Below are 18,894 nucleotides of genomic sequence, written 5' to 3'. Positions count from 1 at the left end.
AGGTGTGCGGATGCATCCAGGATGTGGACAAGTTCTCCTGCAGTTTTGCTGTTGTTCTCCGTAGAGGCCGGTGCTGTAGTTGAGCCGGCTGTTGTCGTGGACCAAGGGGATGGTCTGTCTTGCCTTGGAGTGGATCCATCTGTGGGTCATTTGCAGCATGTGGGGGGTGTTGCAGCATGAGGTACAGATGGTGGTGAGTTGCATGGTAATTGTCAGCGATGGGTCCATGATGAACCCCAGCTTGCGTGCGTGGCCACTGGGTGCTGGTGCGGTGCACAGACCTGTGGGACACAAGGATTTGAGCCAGCTGTAAGGGGACAATCCTCAGATGATGACTACTGTCCTGTCCAAGTCCAGCCTCAGGTGGCTGATGTTCAGCCATTCCTCAACGGATCTCATGCCTTCTTGAAGTTTTGATCTGGCAATGGCTGGGTCTTTGGTGAGTTGGAGGAGCATCTGGGTGTCAGTGGCATACGAGATGATGATGAGGTCGTGTGCGCATGTGATGGTGGAGAGGGGGGGTCATTGAGACATTGAAGATCATCACGCTGAGAGAAGAGCCCTGTGGCATGGGCCAGATGACCCCAGTGTACTACATGTTGCAGGGTGGAGGCAGACTCCCTGGGCCTTGCTGGTGAGCGACTTTCTGATTTAACTCTGGGCCCTCCTCTGGATACCAGTGTTGGAGATGTGTGAGCTGACAGTGTGGTAGCACATGGTGTAGAATGCCATTGAGAGGTCAAGGGTGGTGGCCTCACCATTGTTGAGCATGGCAAAGTTGTCGTTGGTGGTGGCAATGCTGACGGTTGCAGTGGTGTTATTACTGTGGAAGATGGTCTGGTGCCGATTGCCTGGAGAAGGTTGCATGGAGGAAAATTGTCATTTGCTTGTTGAGTGTCTTCCTGATGACATTTCCTGGGTAGGGAAGCAGGGTGATGTACCAGGAGATCCTGCAGTACTGCCGTCCGTTGTCTAAGAAGGGCCTGGGTCTCTGCATGCCTCCTGCACCCATGGAATATGGCAAACTCAAAGGAGACATTCAGGATGCGCTGGACGTGGGCTTCAAGGATGTGGAATGATGTGGTTTAGATGTTGCATGGGAAGGGGCCTGATGGAGAGCCAGAGTGTATGTTGTAATGAGCCAGGTTGTGTCATTGCTGCTGATGGAAGTCCATAACCTGATGGGGGTTTGTCCTGCGGATAATAGTGCTGTCTGTGTGCCAAGGCTGTCTTGTATGCCCATGAGCTTGCAGTGGTACAAAGTTGCAAGGGATGTGATCTGCCTTGCAAGGCTGGGGTGTCTTGGATGGAGATCTGCTGTCAGTTCACTCATAATGCTGATGAGCCCCTTGATGTCGTGTGTTTGGGTGTCTCGGCACTATCTGAAGGATCTCCACTTGTCCTTGCTGATGATATAGTGATGGCTGTGTGTGGTGTTTTCCAGGGCTGTAAGGCAAATGATGGCTCTTTGTGTTGCAAGGTTTGCACAAGAGTCCGGCTAAGTCTGTAGGAGTCCTGTAGGTCTGCCTTGTCCCAGGTGCATGAACTTGTTGTGCTTCACAGGAAAGTCCGTTAATGTGGCAAGATTGTTGGATCAGTTGCTGATCCAGTGCGTGAGGTTGCAGGGTGTGGCGGGGGTGTTGTTTTGAGTGTCACACACAGCTTGTCTGTGGTGACTTACATCAAGCATCTTTGGGGGATCGGGAGCGGGGTGTGGGGCAGTGTATTGCTTGTCGGAGACGTGGAGTCAAATGTTGATGGACCAATGATGGATGGTGGTGTTGTTCCCCTCCAGCAAGAAGTTACTGGCACACAGCCACATGTAGCCCGTGGAGGTTAGCGCGTGCGTGCAGATGTACGTGTTGATGGCTTAGCGGAATAGTGGATATAGTCCTGCAGATCTGTAGAGGAGTGTTACACTGAGGGTTGCCATGGAGTTGCTGCAAACCCGGATTTGTGACTCTGAGGGTGTACTTGTGAATAAATAGTAATTCATCCCCCGGGACTGGTGTTGCCGTCCCTTCGGGTGGTCTCGTATCCGTGTGAGATGGCAATGAAGACGTCATGTGCTGAGGAGGCTTTTGTCCAGGTTACTGTCATGAAGGTGATGTGTGGGGCTGTCGTGTTGAGGAGGTAACAGAGTCCAATGGCGTGCTGGTAGACGGAGCGAGTGTGGAGTAGGAGGCACATTACCTGGTTGTTCTGACAGGGTCTTGTAGGCTGGGCAGCGCTGTGTAGGCAGTTGGAGTAGCACACTCAGCATGCAAAGGTGTCGTGTGTGTGCTTAGGGGTTGCCTGATAGCAGGAGGATGAGTGTCACGATGACATTGCTTCGAGCGTGGCTGCAGCATGAGCCTGTTGTGTGACGTGGGTCATGCAAAGACTAGAGGGTCGTGCACTGCGCATGTTGCAGGCGCATACGTACCTGCCTTTGGCACGGCGCTGGGGCTACAGTGGCACAGAAAAGCTGCTGCCTGCATTTTGAATGGGTGGAGGGGGAAGGGCAGAGCATTTCGGAGGCGTGGGGGTTGCAGAATCAGGGCACTCGGTGGGGCGGTGCCGCAGGTGAGGCAGCAGCAGGCAGAAGGGGTTAGAAATTAGGCAAGAACTAGCACACACAGACAAGGTCTGAAAGGCACAGTGCAACAGGTGTATGTAAAGGAAGGAGTGTCAGGTCACTCATGGGTCACTACGAGAAAATGTATGAACAATCACCCTAAATTACAGCCACTGGATGGCAACAAAATGCGGAGATGCGCAAAGGACACAGACCATCAGCAGGCGTTCACGTCCCGTTGTGGGGAGCAAGCTGCACAAATACATACCCAACAAGGTACTTCATGCACAATAGAGATCATTAGCCATAAAGCACTGCATGCATATTGCCAAAGTACACATACACACAGATGCTCAATCTTCGACAATTATTCCATAGATGACGCATGCAAACTGTCAAGTGAGCTGCAGTGACAGAGATGAGGCACTTTGGATTGTGCTGAACACCTTTATTCCACATACACACACAAAGGGATATGCATCCATATTAACAGACTCACAGGTCAGTTGACAGAACATGTGGGACATACGCTGGACACCCCCTAAACAACACGGATGATGTCAATCCCAATGAACTGGCACACAAGTTAAGGGGATGAGCCAAACACATCCTGCTGCACACGGAGAGGCTGCAATTCCCCATGGAGCCTGTTGTTATGATGTCCCCCACTATGTCCACCCGTAGCATCTGCAATGTTTCAGAGGCAAGGTTTACACACATTGATGCCTTCATCAGATGCCACACTCCACTACAGATGACTGTCAAGAAGGGTGACCATCATGTCATGGGAGTGATGCTACATGTTATATGCTCCATCGTGAGAAGACATGTATGCATGGTACCACAACATGCACAGAAGCAGTCCCCACACATTCCAAACCCGTACCACCACAAAAAATCCTTGCTGCAAACCTTACCAAGACTGACCTTTCCACATGTCCGTGCATGGAACGCTGATTCAGCACCCGTTGCAATCCTCATGAGGAATAGCAGGAGGACAACGATGACACGAGCAGACAACAGGCGCTAAATACCTGGGAATGACAGACTCACAAGAAGTCACCTAAAACAATTCTCACCGCACACATGGACATTGACCAAACATTAACAATGTTTGACACATGCAAATTTCAAAGAATGTCTCTCCACAAAACTGTGTGGCATGACATCATCACTCTAGTTACCCATCAGAACACACATCCAAGTCACTTTGCAGTCAGTCCGCTGGACACATACATTGCAACACATGCCACTCAATGCTACAAGCTTGCACACTCATACCCAGTGACTCACCATTATGAGAAGAAGTTGCGTATGAGCTGACTCCGGATATCCTCCTCCTCCTCCTCCTCATCACTAGCCTCGTGGGCAAGCCCTTGATCCTCCACGGGTGGATGTTCCTGCTCATCCGGATCCAGGATGAGTGGCACTGCCTTCTCAACTGCCATGTTGTACAGCATGCAGCACACGAGGAAGATTCAGCAGACCTTCTCCGGGGCATAAGGGAGGGACCCGCCTGTCTTGTCCAGGCACCGGAATCGGCTCTTCAGGAGGCCAAACGTCCTCTCAATCACTCGCCTGGTCTACCCGTGTGCATCGTTGTACCTGTGGTCTGCAGCTGTTCTTGGGTTGCGGAGAGGTGTCATTAGCCATGGCATGTTGGGATATCAAAAGTCCCCTACATGGAAACATCATGTAAAAAACAGGGTCAGGAGATGCCGTAAGAACCACAGATACCGCAACACACAGGACAAACAGAGTATACCCAACAACAAGACATGCTCGTTCGTTGTGCAGCCGCAGCATCATTTGTAGCACCCTGCTACGCCTCATTATGTAGGCATCGTGTGCTGATCCTGGAAAACGTGCACAGACATGGGAAATCAGCATGTTAGCAAGACACACCACAAGGGCATTTATCGAGTGGTAATGTTTTCTATTGCGATAGGCTTGTTCCTGTGCCTGTGGTGGTACCAAAGCCACATGTGTACCATCAATGGACCCAATGACATGGGGCATCCCTCCCAGGGCATAGAAATCACCCTTGACATCTGTCAACTCCTCAGGAGTAGGAAATTGGATGAATTCATCAAGGTGCTCCAACATGGCTGCTAAAACATCACGCAGGACACGGCTGAACATTGTCTGTGACATGCCACCAACATTAGCTATGGTGAATTGAAACGTACCTGTGGCAAAAAAAGTAGGGCTGCCATCACCTTCATCTTGGGGGTCAGTGCAGTAGGATACCTGTGTTGCAGTTGGAGGTGTGGTGCCAGCCTGTCGGTCAAGTCCTCAATCAACTGTTGAGTGAATATGTAACATCGGATGCAGGCACGTTCCCTCATGGCACCCAAGTCTGGCATTAGTCTTGGGACAGATGGTGCCCTGCAAGACATTGTTTGGATGAGTGAAAATTGAGAGTCGGCCAACATCAATGTCAATGAACATAGTACATGCTACACTGCTTATACACATCAGGTAAGTATGGAGTCGGGTGTGTGCAATACATCCAGGACACATATGCAAGCTTGCTGGCACTCCTACAAAAAGCCAGATACACCTGTTGATTGTCAAGTCTACATGACATGCCCTGAAATGAGCTGGGGGCCAGTCTGAGTGAACAGCCAGAGATATCACCAGAGTGACACACATCCACATAGCTGCATTGGAAGGATGTCATCTCATCCAGACAGCTGACTGCAAGTCACACGCACAGGTCACATGGAATTTCAAATGTACATATCAAACACATTGCGATGAAGGGGTACACGTGACAACTAAAAAACACAGCCATTGAGACAACGCACACATGTCTGACTGGAAAAATATGATGCACCATGCACACAGACCCTACAGCCGTGGGAATCCACATGTGGCATGGTGTGCGTAGGCGAGTTCCATGCTCATCTCCACACAGACCCCTGTTGGATGCACCAACAGCAGATGCAGTTGACGGGACACTGACATCAAGCTCATGGGAACACATGACACACACCTAACATAGTCCCAAAGGGGCACGGTGATCGAGACCTGTCAGTTGAGAGAGTGTCCCTGTCCCTGGCATCAGGAGACAGGTGCAGGTGTTGATTACTGTGCCATCCCACTGCTGCAGTGCATGACACAGTTGGACTACAGACACACATGTGGCAAGTGGCAAGGTGATGTGTGCCACATAGTGCCCCATTACACATGACATGTGTCCACAGGTCATCACACATCAATTGTGCAACTAGATGAGATGACCTGTGCAATATCACTGGCTAACACACCTAGGGCCTGCACATGTAAGTATGCAGAGACAAGTACTTGATGGACATCCATGTGCGACTCGTAGCCCTCCATTCCTGTCATGTGTATGCCTGTATTACCATTGTAAGCGTGTGAAATGAGTACACGTATGGGTACGCACTGTACTACTAGTGCATGCACCGTACGTGTACTACTATTGCATACCCGTACGTGTACTACCTTAGTACACGTATGTGTATGCACTAGTAGTACACGAACCCATACGTGTAGTACACGTACTGGTACGTGTACTGCTAGTGCATACACATACGTGTACTAAGGTAGTACACGTACGTGTACGCACTAGTAGTACATGTACGGGTACGTGTACTACTAGTGCGTACACGTACATTTACTACCTTAGTACACGTACGTGTACGCACTAGTAGTACGCGTACGGGTATGTGTACTACTAATGCGTACACATACGTGTACTAAGGTAGTACATGTACGTGTACGCACTAGTAGTACACGTACCCATATGTGTACTACTAGTGCGTACACATACGTGTACTAAGGTAGTACATGTATGTGTATGCACTAGTAGTACACGTACCCGTACGTGTACTACTAGTGCGTACACGTACGTATACGCACTAGTAGTACACGTACCTGTCAAACACACTGTACAACAGGTGCCGTCGGGGTACGTGTGAAACGCACCGTACACCTGCTATCATCGCGTGTGTACGCTTCGTTTCACCATTGTACTTGTGCCGTAGGGGTACGTGTGAAACAGTGAAACACACCGTACACCCGCTATCATCGCGTGTGTACGCTTTGTTTCACCGTTGTACTTGTGCCGTAGGGGTACGTGTGAAACGCACCGTACACCCGCTATCATCGCGTGTGTACGCTTCGTTTCACCACTGTACTTGTGACGTAGGGGTACGTGTGAAACGCACCGTACCTGTGTGTGGATTTAAAAATTACATAGGGGACACATAAGGGACAAGTAGTAGGCCCTAAATGCATGCTGGTTGTCATGGAGACAGAGTTTTCAGTTGGAAAGTGTCGATCAGGTGTCCTGGAACAGTCAGTTGGCCACAAAATACAATGTTGCAAAGTGGTTGTTGACTTGACATGATGCTCAAAATTTGAACGATGCGAATGGTGTCATTCGTGTATGTTTAAAGGGATTGGAGTAAACGTAGGATCCTAATGAGTCTGACCAATCACTTTGTACTCCTCTAAATGAATGCCCCTCAGCAAGACAGATATAAGGCAGCCAGAACCCATGAGAGGGCACTTGCCTGCACAACTTTCCAGTCGACAACATTGCTGCTGTCTCTGCTTCCTCTGGATCATGTCGCGTACTGTGGAGAGGGCCCAGGCATTCACCCAGGAGGAGAATCAGGCCTTGCTGGACGCCCTCCTTCCACAGTACACCAAGCTGTATGGGAGACCAGGGGAGCAGGTGAGTGCTGAGTCCACTACCTTTGCCTAGACACCTGTTGTGTGACTGTCAATATTGTGTCCAGGTGGGACAGACATGCTATGTTGTTTGGAGTGGGTACCAGGGTGGGGGACATGCTGATGTCTCTCATGCAGAGCCTGGTGTAGTCCCTGTGTGCACTCCTCACTTGCATAGTGCTTACAGTGACTTTCACTGCATAGTGCATGACACATGCAGCCTGTGGAATCCTTGGTGGCTTTTTTTCCTAGTGTCCTGAGGTGATTCAGTGCTCTCCCCGGTGTGACAGGTGACTGTACCTAAAGATGTGTATGAGTTGAGTGGACCTATGGTGAGAGTATCCAAATGATATGTACGACCTCATGGACATTGATGTGTGTGAATCTTCCTTTACATGTGGATGAGTGTCTATGTGTCTATGTGAAGTGTTGCGCCACACCTGCATGGAGGTGGCAACATATCTACCCATCTAGGCCGTGCTGTGTGTCTGACTTGCATGGCTAGTATGACACCTGTGACACCCCACTGGCAAGTGGCACATGTGCAGAGTGAGGGTTGTATCTGCTGTTGTCAATGACAGGCGAGTGATCTGTGCTTGGGTGTGTCTGTCTAGTATGCTGAGGGTGCGTCAGTGGAGTGGGACATGTGACTGCTTGGCACGTGCTGGCCATCAGATACGGTGCTGAGTTAATACCGGACACTGACACGGTCACGATTCATGATAGGAAGTGACTGGAAGAGCCTTTGATGGAGTGATTGAAAGTACACACATAAGTGCTCGAGGGTAAAGGTATGCCCATGATGGGCTACATCCCGAATTGTTTTTAATAGACAAGCGTTGGTGCAGGGTGGAGTGACAAAACCCACGCCCTTAAGAAATTGCCGTGAGTCTTTCCAGTGGCAATGAAACATGTCGGCGTTTTAAATGAGCAGACACACAGCACAGAATAAAAATTGATAGCAAGTGTGATCTAGCTCAGTTTGTAGATAGGGACAAGGGGAGCGATTTTCTGATCCCCAGGTCCTAATTGTGGGGTTGTATCTGGTGCACAAAGTATTGCACAGTTATTCTTCATCACACACCCTAGCACCTTGTCTTTTGGGGTTTCTACCCACTCCTATTCTTCTTCACATTTTCCTTTCGGAGTGGTGGTAGCTGATGAAGAGACCTTGAGGTAGCAGGCGAGTACCTTCCTGCTTTATCCTCCCTGGTGTTGCTACCGTGAGGCACCACCATTCCTTCTTCACATCTTTTCACCACATTTAGGGTTTTTAGAGACACAGGTCACTGTTTACACAGATAGTCTTTAATTCTTACAAACTTTTCTTTCTTCCTTTGTTGGTGATCCGTTCCTACAGGAGTACAGATGGTGTAACCACAGGCTCAATAGACTGTCTAAATGCATGACAACTACGTTAGGATTACGAGCTGTGACATCACCGTGTGAACAGGTCCTTTGTTGTGTATACGTGCTGGCCATCAGCCTGCTGTTGCATGTGCTGCACAGTGTGTGGCATGATCAGTGAGTGTTTCGCAACCCTCATGCCAACCGGTTGACTTTCAATGCCATGTAGTGCATTGGGGCTTGCACACAGGCCAATTTCTTATTGTGTATGATGTAATTCCTGTCTGCATCCTATGCCCTGTTCAACATTTTTAAGAGGTTCAAATGTGTGTCTCGGGGACATGGAGCAGGTATATTGATGGTGTGTAACTTTGTCATCCTGACAGGTAACTGCCTACGAGAAGGGTTGATTTGGAACCAAATCGTCAGGGCCGTGAGATCTGAGGGGGAGCGTAGTCGCCGGCTGCCACAGGTCCGCAAGAGGTGGCAGGACATCCGGTGCTGGACCCGGCGGATCGCCCGGGTCCAGCTGGGGCTAGACCCTCCTCGCCCCCACGGCGGACGCCGACGGCTGACCCCTGAAATGAGACGTGTCTTGGCGGTGGTCTTCCCAGAACTCGATAGGCAGTTACAGGAGAGACTGCAGCAACGAGGGGGTAGGTACATGGCTGTTTGTCGTGTTATGTGTCGCAAGCTTTTGTAAGCGCTCTGTAGCCTGGATACACTCCCAGAGTTGATATGTGCAGTGCATTTTCTGTTCCCCAATGTCACCTGTTGCTCTTTTTCATCCCTTCCCCTCCTTGGCATGTGTCCCCTGGTCTGTGTGTAATCACATTTGCACATGGTCATCTAGGGTGCCAGTAAATCTAAGTGCACATTGCTTTCTGCATCATGTGGGAGGATGGTCTGTGACTTGTGTTGGTAACTTGCCTGTGCCATGACCTGTTCACTATGTTGGGGGTCCATAGTTGTTGTCACTGATGCTGACTCTCCACATAGGAGTGTGAGCTTTCAACTGGACACCCTTGCAGCATGCATGACCAATGTTGTGGCTTCAGACATGATGTGCATGTGTGTGAGATATGCATAGTGCCATGACGGTTGAAGATGGTACAGTCAGCTCATTCCAGGACCACGGAGCAGTGTGCCCACTACAGTCCCCTGAGACACCCTGGCCTCCTAATCATGTGTGTCATCCAACACTGTGCACTTTCTCTGTGTGTTCTGCATAGTTCTGCCTCTGTGGCATTGTTCCCTGGCCTAGTTTGTATTTTGCTAATGTGTGCTACCTGTGTCCACTGGACAGGGATACACCATTTTGCTTCTGCATACTCACACTGGGCAGTGCCTGTGTGGCTATTCACAACAATCTGTTGATGGTTGTTTGTCACAAATATGTGTTTGCAGCCCCACGAGGTGATGTTGTGTAAATGAAGCTATTTTTCAAGCACAGTTGTTGTAACCCAGAAAAAGAGGTGTCAGTTCTTGAAATGTATCAATCACATTGACTCAGGTATTGGGGGGTGTGCGGGAGAGGCATACATGTGCAACCCTGATTTTTCATTGCCAGGTCTGACTTGTGTGTGAGAATTGCATGTACAAAAATACACTTTGCAGTGCCCCTGTGATGGTGGGCAGTGCTCAATGTTCGTGCTTTGCAGCCTGTGTCATTTTTGTACCAACATGAATCCTGATCATACATTTTTTGCACCTGTGTGTGGTTCAGATGCAACGCATTTTGGACTTTGTGTGCTGACATCTGTGTGTCCATTCTGGCTTGCCATGAGGGTGTCCCCACAGTACAGCTGGGCTTTTTTACCAGCCAATTGCAGGCCCATTAGCTTATGCATTGTCCTGGGTGTTCACATGTGTGCCACTCCAGATGACAGGCAGTAGGTCATATGTGTAGCCAACTGTGTAATCAGGTGACGGATGGCCTGGTGACAACTGACATAATTAAAGTTGTTACTCTTACAAAATTGTACCTTGGCACTCACAGCACTTGTCAACAGTTGTTCATGTTTTAAATGTGGAAATTTGATGATTTGTGTTAAGTACACTGATGGGCCTGCATGAAAAAGGTCTACCAAGGAAGCGCACACCAAACAACATTTCAACTTTCATGGAACACACTGGCACCTATTCAAAGAAGCCACTGTTCAAATTAAATGGTGTTGCAGATTCTCCATATACATGTTCCCACAGTGGTCTTGATTTTGTGAGACTCCTTTGTTGTTGGTGATACACATTAACGAGTCTCAAGACATCAGGACCTCCGTGGGCCCATGTATATGTACTTTCTGCAACATCATTTATTTCTAACAGTGGCTTCTCAGAAAAGGTGCCAGCTTCTTCAATGACAGTGTACATGTACTTTTGTGTGCACTGCCTTGTGCGACATATTGCATGCAGCCACATGAGTGTTCTTTTCACGAAATGGCCAATTGGCACATCCAAAACATGTAGATTGTGTAAAGTATTGTGAGTCCCAAGGTACCAACATTTGTTCGTTTTTTTTGTTCCAAAGGACTTACAGGTCTCTGAGTGGGGTGACACCTTTAGTATTGAGGTGTGTTAGTTTACCTTGAGTGCATCACTACTGTTTCTTTCAGGCTAAACAAGAGGTGTCATGACTTCATTGTATTGCTGTGCTCACCGGTTCACAGACACTAGCTTCTCAGTGTATTTCTCATACAAGTTGTGGCCTTTTGTGTATGTATTTTCCTGGTGTCAAAGTGGCATGGTGGGTCTAACAACTGGGCAGTACAGGGCTTACATATGTGCGGAGTTATCTAGCTGTTACTCATGATGCCTTGCCTGATATGCACTGTGACCAATTGTTCTTGTGCTCATGTGTCAGATGTATACAGGTGACTGATGCATTTTGGTTTCATCTCCTTGCCCACAGCATCATCATCCCCAAGCGAGGGAGACACCTGCATGGACCTTGAGGAGGGACCCAGCGACAGTGCCGCCAGTGCTGTGGAGTCAGCAGGAGCCAGTGGCATGGAGGGCGAGGGGAGTCAGTCGGAGGACCTGTCTGGAGGCGAGATCATCTACGACGCCGACGGGTCCGAGGCTGAACTACCTGAGCAGGCGGAGGATGCCCCAACAACTGGCAGCATCCCACCATCTGTACCCTCCTCCTCCATTAACATCTCCGCCCTCCCAGTTGCTCCCGTCCCTTCTGTCCGTGCAGGGTCCCACCGTGTCTCCTTCGGACCAGGCACCGCACCCCCTGCCCCTGTCACCCCTGCTGCCCTCAGTGAAGAGTCTGTGGACACACTGCGCCAGTTGCAGGTTGGTCAGGCATCAGTGCTGCATGTCCTCCATGGACACACTAAACTGCTCACACAGTTGGTGTCGTTCGTGGAGGGCATGTCATCAATGATGTCTGCCCAACACAGGATTCTGCGGTCCATGGACTCTTCACTGACGGAAGCAGTTTCTCTCCTGCGGTGCTCCATCCCCCCCCTACCCCGGACCCATCCACACTGCCCTCTCCCATGCCTGCCCACCCCCTGTGGTGGAGACGTCCAGCCCTGCACCCACCACACCAACCCAACCCCCTCCTGTCCCTGCGGTGCCTGGTCCTGCCACAGATGATGCCCCCCCCCCGGTCGACAAACCTTAAGGTTACTTTGTGCAGGCAAGGTAGGGGTGGACACAGTCTCCTACGCCGACCCTTGGACTATAACAAAGGGCTGGCCATTGGCCTTTGTAGATAGTGTATTCTTAATTTATTATTTGTGTGTGCTGAATAAAGCCTTTTCTTTTACTTTAAACACTATTGCATTTCAGGTACTTGATGTTGGTGATGGGGCTCCTGGAGTTGTTGTTCTGGTAATGTGTTAGGGTTCTGAGAAATGTTTTTGTATGATGGTCATGAGGTGGACCATGGTATATGTGTGCCATCACAATGTCTCTGCAAAGAATCATTGGTAGTGTGTGTTCTTTTTCTTTGGATACATTGTCCCAAGGAGTGTTCCTTCCACTGTGGCACATGACATCTTCTCTGCAAACAGTTGCACAATTGTTGTGCTGACCTGTGTCAACATTTCCTTTGTTGGTGACGGATCCCTTCAACAATGGCCATGCCTGCTCACCTATGTCTCCTGCTGAATCGTCTGCGCCATCCTTGCTCGTCACTGTACTTGTGTTTTGGGTATGTAGGAATGCCTTCAGGAAAAAATTGGCCCTTTTCAGCACTATGCATGTGTGTAATCACGGCCTACCACACAAATGGTACTTGTTATGCAGGGTATTTGGGCACCTGACTCACAATTGTGGGCATCGTATCTGGTGGAATTGAACCCTATTCCTTCCATGAGAGACAGCATCTTGGTGGCTGGACCAGCACCTGGACATTCCTATCATTCCTGGGATGTGCGTGACAGTGTGTGTTCCCTTTGGCTATCTTAGTTTTGTATGCAGTTACATGACTATACAGTCTGTTGGCATGAAATCTGGGTGTGTATTGTGCTGCATCCGCCATGGGTGAGTATGCATGTCTTATATGTCCTCACACCCACATGTGGTGGGTCTGGACGCTGCTGGGAGTCATATGCACCCACCCCTCATATGTCTGGACGCTGCTGGGAGTCCTCTGCAGCCACCCCGCATATGTCTGGACGCTGCTGGGAGTCCTCTGCACCCACCCCTCATATGTCTGGACGCTGCTAGTAGTGATATGCACCCACCCCTCATATGTCATCCACTGCTGGGTGTCCTCTGCAGCCACCCCTCATATGTCTGGACACTGCTGGTAGTGATATGCACCCACCCCTCATATGTCTGTCCACTGCTGGGAGTGATATGCACCCACCCCGCATATGTCTGTCCACTGCTGGGAGTCCTCTGCTCCCATCCCTCATATGTCTGGACACTGCTGGTAGTGATATGCACCCACCCCTCATATGTCTGGACGCTGCTGGGAGTCCTCTGCACCCACCCCTCATATGTCTGGACGCAACTGGTACTGATATGCACCCACCCCTCATATGTCTGGACGCTGCTGGTAGTGATATGCACACACCCCTCATATGTCTGTCCTCTGCTGTTAGTGATATGCACCCACCCCTCATAGGTCTAGACGCTGCTGGGAGTCATATGCACCCACCCCTCATATGTCTGGACGCTGCTGGGAGTCCTCTGCACACACCCCTCATATGTCTGGATGCTGCTGGGAGTCCTCTGCACCCACCCCTCATATGTCTGGACGCTGCTGGTAGTGATATGCACCCACCCCTCATATGTCTGTCCACTGCTGGGAGTCCTCTGCACCAACCCCTCATATGTCTAGACACTGCTGGTAGTGATATGCACCCACCCCACATATGTCTGTCCACTGCTGGTAGTGCTATGCACCCACCCCTCATAGGTCTGGTCGCTGCTGGGAGTCATATGCACCCACCCCTCATATGTCTGGACGCTGCTGGGAGTCCTCTGCACCCACCCCTCATATGTCTGGACACTGCTGGTAGTGATATGCACCCACCCCTCATATGTCTGGACGCTGCCGGTAGTGATATGCACCCACCCCTCATATGTCTGTCCACTGCTGTTAGTGATATGCACCCACCCCTCATAGGTCTGGACGCTGCTGGGAGTCATAAGCACTCACCCCTCATATGTCTGGAAGCTGCTGGGAGTCCTCTGCACCCACCCTGCATTTGTCTGGACGCTGCTGGGAGTCCTCTGCACCCACCCCTCATATGTCTGGACACTGCTGGTAGTGATATGCACCCACCCCGCATATGTCTGGACGCTGCTGGTAGTGATATGCACCCACCCCTCATATGTCTGTCCACTGCTGGTAGTGATATGCACCCACCCCTCATAGGTCTGGACGCTGCTGGGAGTCCTATGCACCCACCCCTCATATGTCTGGACGCTGCTGGTAGTGATATGCATCCACCCCTCATATGTCTGTCCACTGCTGGGAGTCCTCTGCACCCACCCCTCATATGTCTGGACACTGTTGGTAGTGATATGCACCCACCCCTCATATGTCTGTCCACTGCTGGGAGTCCTCTGCACCCACTCCTCATATGTCTGGACACTGCTGGTAGTGATATGCACCCACCCCTCATATGTCTGGACGCTGCTGGGAGTCCTCTGCACCCATCCCTCAAATGTCTGGACGCTGCTGGTAGTGATATGCACCCACCCCTCATATGTCTGGACGCTGCTGGTAGTGATATGCAACCACCCCTCATATGTCTGTCCACTGCTGTTAGTGATATGCACCCACCCCTCATAGGTCTGGACGCTGCTGGGAGTCATATGCACCCACCCCTCATATGTCTGGACGCTGCTGGGAGTCCTCTCCACACACCCCTCATATGTCTGGACGCTGCTGGTAGTGATATGCACCCACCCCTCATATGTCTGTCCACTGCTGGGAGTCCTCTGCACCCACCCCTCATATGTCTGGACACTGCTGGTAGTGATATGCACCCACCCCTCATATGTCTGTCCACTGCTGGGAGTAATATGCACCCACCCCGCATATGTCTGTCCACTGCTGGGAGTCCTCTGCACCCACCCCTCATATGTCTGGACGCTGCTGGTAGTGATATGCACCCACCCCTCATATGTCTGGACGCTGTTGGGAGTCCTCTGCACCCACACCTCATATGTCTGGACACTGCTGGTAGTGATATGCACCCACCCCTCATATGTCTGTCCACTGCTGGTAGTGATATGCACCCACCCCTCATAGATCTGGACGCTGCTGGTAGTGATATGCACCCACCCCTCATATGTCTGGACGCTGCTGGGAGTCCTCTGCACCCACCCCGCATATGTCTTGGCGCTGCTGGGAGTCCTCTGCACCCACCCCTCATATGTCTGTCCACTGCTGGGAGTGATATGCACCCACCCCGCATATGTCTGTCCACTGCTGAGAGTCCTCGGCCCCCACCCCTCATATGTCTGTCCACTGCTGGTAGTGATATGCACCCACCCCTCATAGGTCTGGACGCTGCTGGGAGTCATATGCACCCACCCCTCATATGTCTGGATGCTGCTGTGAGTCCTCTGCACCCACCCGCATATGTCTGGACACTGCTGGGAGTCCTCTGCACCCACCCCTCATATATCTGGACGCTGCTGGGAGTCCTCTGCACCCACCCCTCGTATGTCTGGACGCTGCTGGGAGTTCTCTGCACCCACTCCTCATATGTCTGGACGCTGATGGGAGTCATATGCACCCACCCACGCACCCCCTTGGGGCTGTACACTGCTGGCCTGGACCCACACACACACCAATATGAAGGTAACATGCTGGGCCAGTCCTCTAGGCCCACATTCCTGGCGTGTGTACGCATTCTATCCCAAATTTACTGCTGCCGTAACGGGTACGTGTGGTACGCACCGTACACACGCATTCATGCGTGGGTATGGTGCGTACCACACGTACGCCTACGGCACCATGCCAACTCAGGTACGCACTGTACCCACGCATTCATGCATGGGTACGGTCCGTACCTGAGTTGTCATGGTGCCGTAGGGGTACATGTGGTACGCACCGTACCCACGCATTCATGCGTGGGTTAGGTCCGTACCTGAGTTGGCATGGTGCCGTAGGGGTACGTGTGGTACGCACCGTACCCACGCAGTCATGCGTGGGTACGGTCCGTACCTGAGTTGGCATTGTGCCGTAGGGCTACGTGTGGTACGCTCCGTACCCAAGAATTCATGCGTGGGTACGGTCCGTACCTGAGTTGGCATGGTGCCATAGGGATACGTGTGGTACACACCGTACCCACGCATTCATGCGTGGGTACGATCCGTACCTGAGTTGGCATGGTGCCGTAGGGGTATGTGTGGTACGCACCGTACCCAAGCATTCATGCGTGGGTACGGTCCGTACCTGAGTTGTAATGGTGCCGTAGGGGTATGTGTGGTACGCACCGTACCCAGGGTACGGTCCATACCTGAGTTGGCATGGTGCCGTAGGGGTACGTGTGGTATGCACCGTACCCACTCATGACTGCGTGGGTACGGTCCGTGCCACTGTTGTTATGGTGCCGTAGGGGTACTTGTGGTACACACCGTACATGTCCACTTCCGTTGTTGCGGTACGCAGGGGTTGCTGGACACACCCCCTAAAGTGACCAGACCCTGGGGGTAATGTATGGCCTCCATATTATAGGTTTGGGTTTGTTTATGGGTTATGTTTCGTGCCCCTCACCCCCCCCCCCTGGCCCCTGGGTGTTGTTCTCACCTTCTGCGGCGTGTGCGTCGGGTGCGGTACACCAGGTCGTAGGCCAAGAGGACCGGGATGACACGTACGATGGGGTTCATGGCGTGTACGTCGCGTACCGGGGCTCCATTGCGTAGCGGTTCGCGTCGAACTCGAACTCTGCTTTTCAGGCTGTGTTTGACTCCCGTAGAAAAAGGGCCGTACGGAGTGACGTAGGGACGAATCGTACTTGCTGGGCCGGAAACCGCTGCCTGAATACGTCCGGACGTCGCGTACAAGCTGTTCCGGATCAGAATCAGAGGTATTTTTTCCACGTATGGTCTTTTGTACGATTCGTACGGAAATAGGCTTTCTGTACGAATCGTACTTCCTAGGTTGTAGGGACAGTTTACCGGGTGCAAGTCGTATGGAGAAAACGCTCCGTACGACGATTCATAGGGCCTTTTTACAGGATCGGAATCGGCCCCTTAAAGAGCTTCCTGTGGTTGTCTAAGACCACTAAAATCATCATAAGGGTTGTCTGGATTAGTGCAAGGTGCTTCACTTAAATAAGTGTGCACCATATACTAAGCCATCCTCCTACAGGCACTTTCCACTTTTTTATTTACATTTTAAAAACCCATATCTCCGGTTCCCTAATTTGGATTTGTATTGTTTTGGTGTCATTTCAAGGATAAAAATATTCTCTATAGTTATAAAGTGGTGTTGGATTTTTATTGTATTGTGCCTTTTATCTATTTGCTGCTTTGGTGATACTAAATGCTTTACACGTCCACTCAGTTAAGCCTGACCGCTCTAGGCCAAGACACCAAGGGTTGAGCAAGGATTCATTTATTAAGACTTACCTGGGACTTATTTGTAACTGTGGTGTCATTACTAGCTGTAGGCACCTACCTGCACCTACTAATATACCAGCTTCCAACATTACTTACAAGCTCCCTTCACATTTCTGTGTGTATCTCTAGCTCTCATTTTGCTTTTGTCTATCTCTCTTCTCTCTCACCTCCCTTCGTCTGATAAACTGTGTCCCCTCTGCATCTCTTACCCTTTTCCTCAATACCCCTTCCTGTTTTCTCCTGCACCTACATCTGTTCTCCTTGGTTTCTTTTTTATTTACTCTCCTTTTCTTTTATTTGCCTTTCTTTCTCTCTCTCACTCGCTCTCTTCCAGTCTTTGTTTTTCTTCCTCTTTATCAAGTCTCTCAGCACCTAGCACCACTTCTGTTTTGCCTTTGGTTTCCCTCGGAATATGACCATTCAATTCCTAGCCTCTCAACTGTCACAGTTAACTAATGCTGGCAATGTGCAGTTATCCGTGGAGTGTGTCATACCAATCTGTTTCTAAGTACTCCATGGGTCCATTCTCAAACGCATTTGTGCATTCAAATTGTATTTGCAAATGGCTAGATTTACATGTACAAGGTATTCACAAACAGTGACTTTACAACTGTTAATCCTTTTTCATATGTGTAATATTTCTCTTTAAATGTGTAATATTATGAATGAGTAAATCATATGATGGTGCAGAAAATTGACGTTTGAGGGTGATGATACCACCCCTGAATGATTTGAATTCAGTTTCTTGAATGTTTACTAACTTTTTTCTAACCTGTACCCACTCTAGAAACGGTCTAAGCATTACTCATATAAGGTGCCAGAGAGAATTCTGTTTCAACTATGGGAACAGGCCGGGAAAACCCCCAAAGATGGGGTGGCATATGAAAACTGGTCTTTCCATGCAAGAAATAATTTCACTGTGGACAAAAACACTATTGAAAAAAAGGAGAAAACAAAGTTAATAATTATTTTAAAAGGGCAGACAATTTTTGTGTCTATGCCTTTTATTTTAACATGCTCATATTTCTCTTATTTCCTTGGTCACAGATTGAATCTGAGCAGGACATTGGTGGAGCTTTTAAAATGATCTCCTGCTTCGAGGAAAAGATAATCAGAAGCATTAGTGAAGAGCAATTCTTGATTTTTCACTGTATATCGTATGCTTTAAAAGAAGTTGCAGTTTGTTTAAATACATAGAATTTTCTCAATAAACTGGGCTCCAGAGTAGCGCACTACTCGCC

Source organism: Triturus cristatus, chromosome 1_2, assembly GCF_964204655.1.
Source record: "Triturus cristatus chromosome 1_2, aTriCri1.1, whole genome shotgun sequence".
Classification (NCBI taxonomy): Eukaryota; Metazoa; Chordata; class Amphibia; order Caudata; family Salamandridae; genus Triturus; species Triturus cristatus.
The sequence above is the reverse complement of the archived record's forward strand: the minus strand, read 5'-3'. Positions refer to the sequence as shown.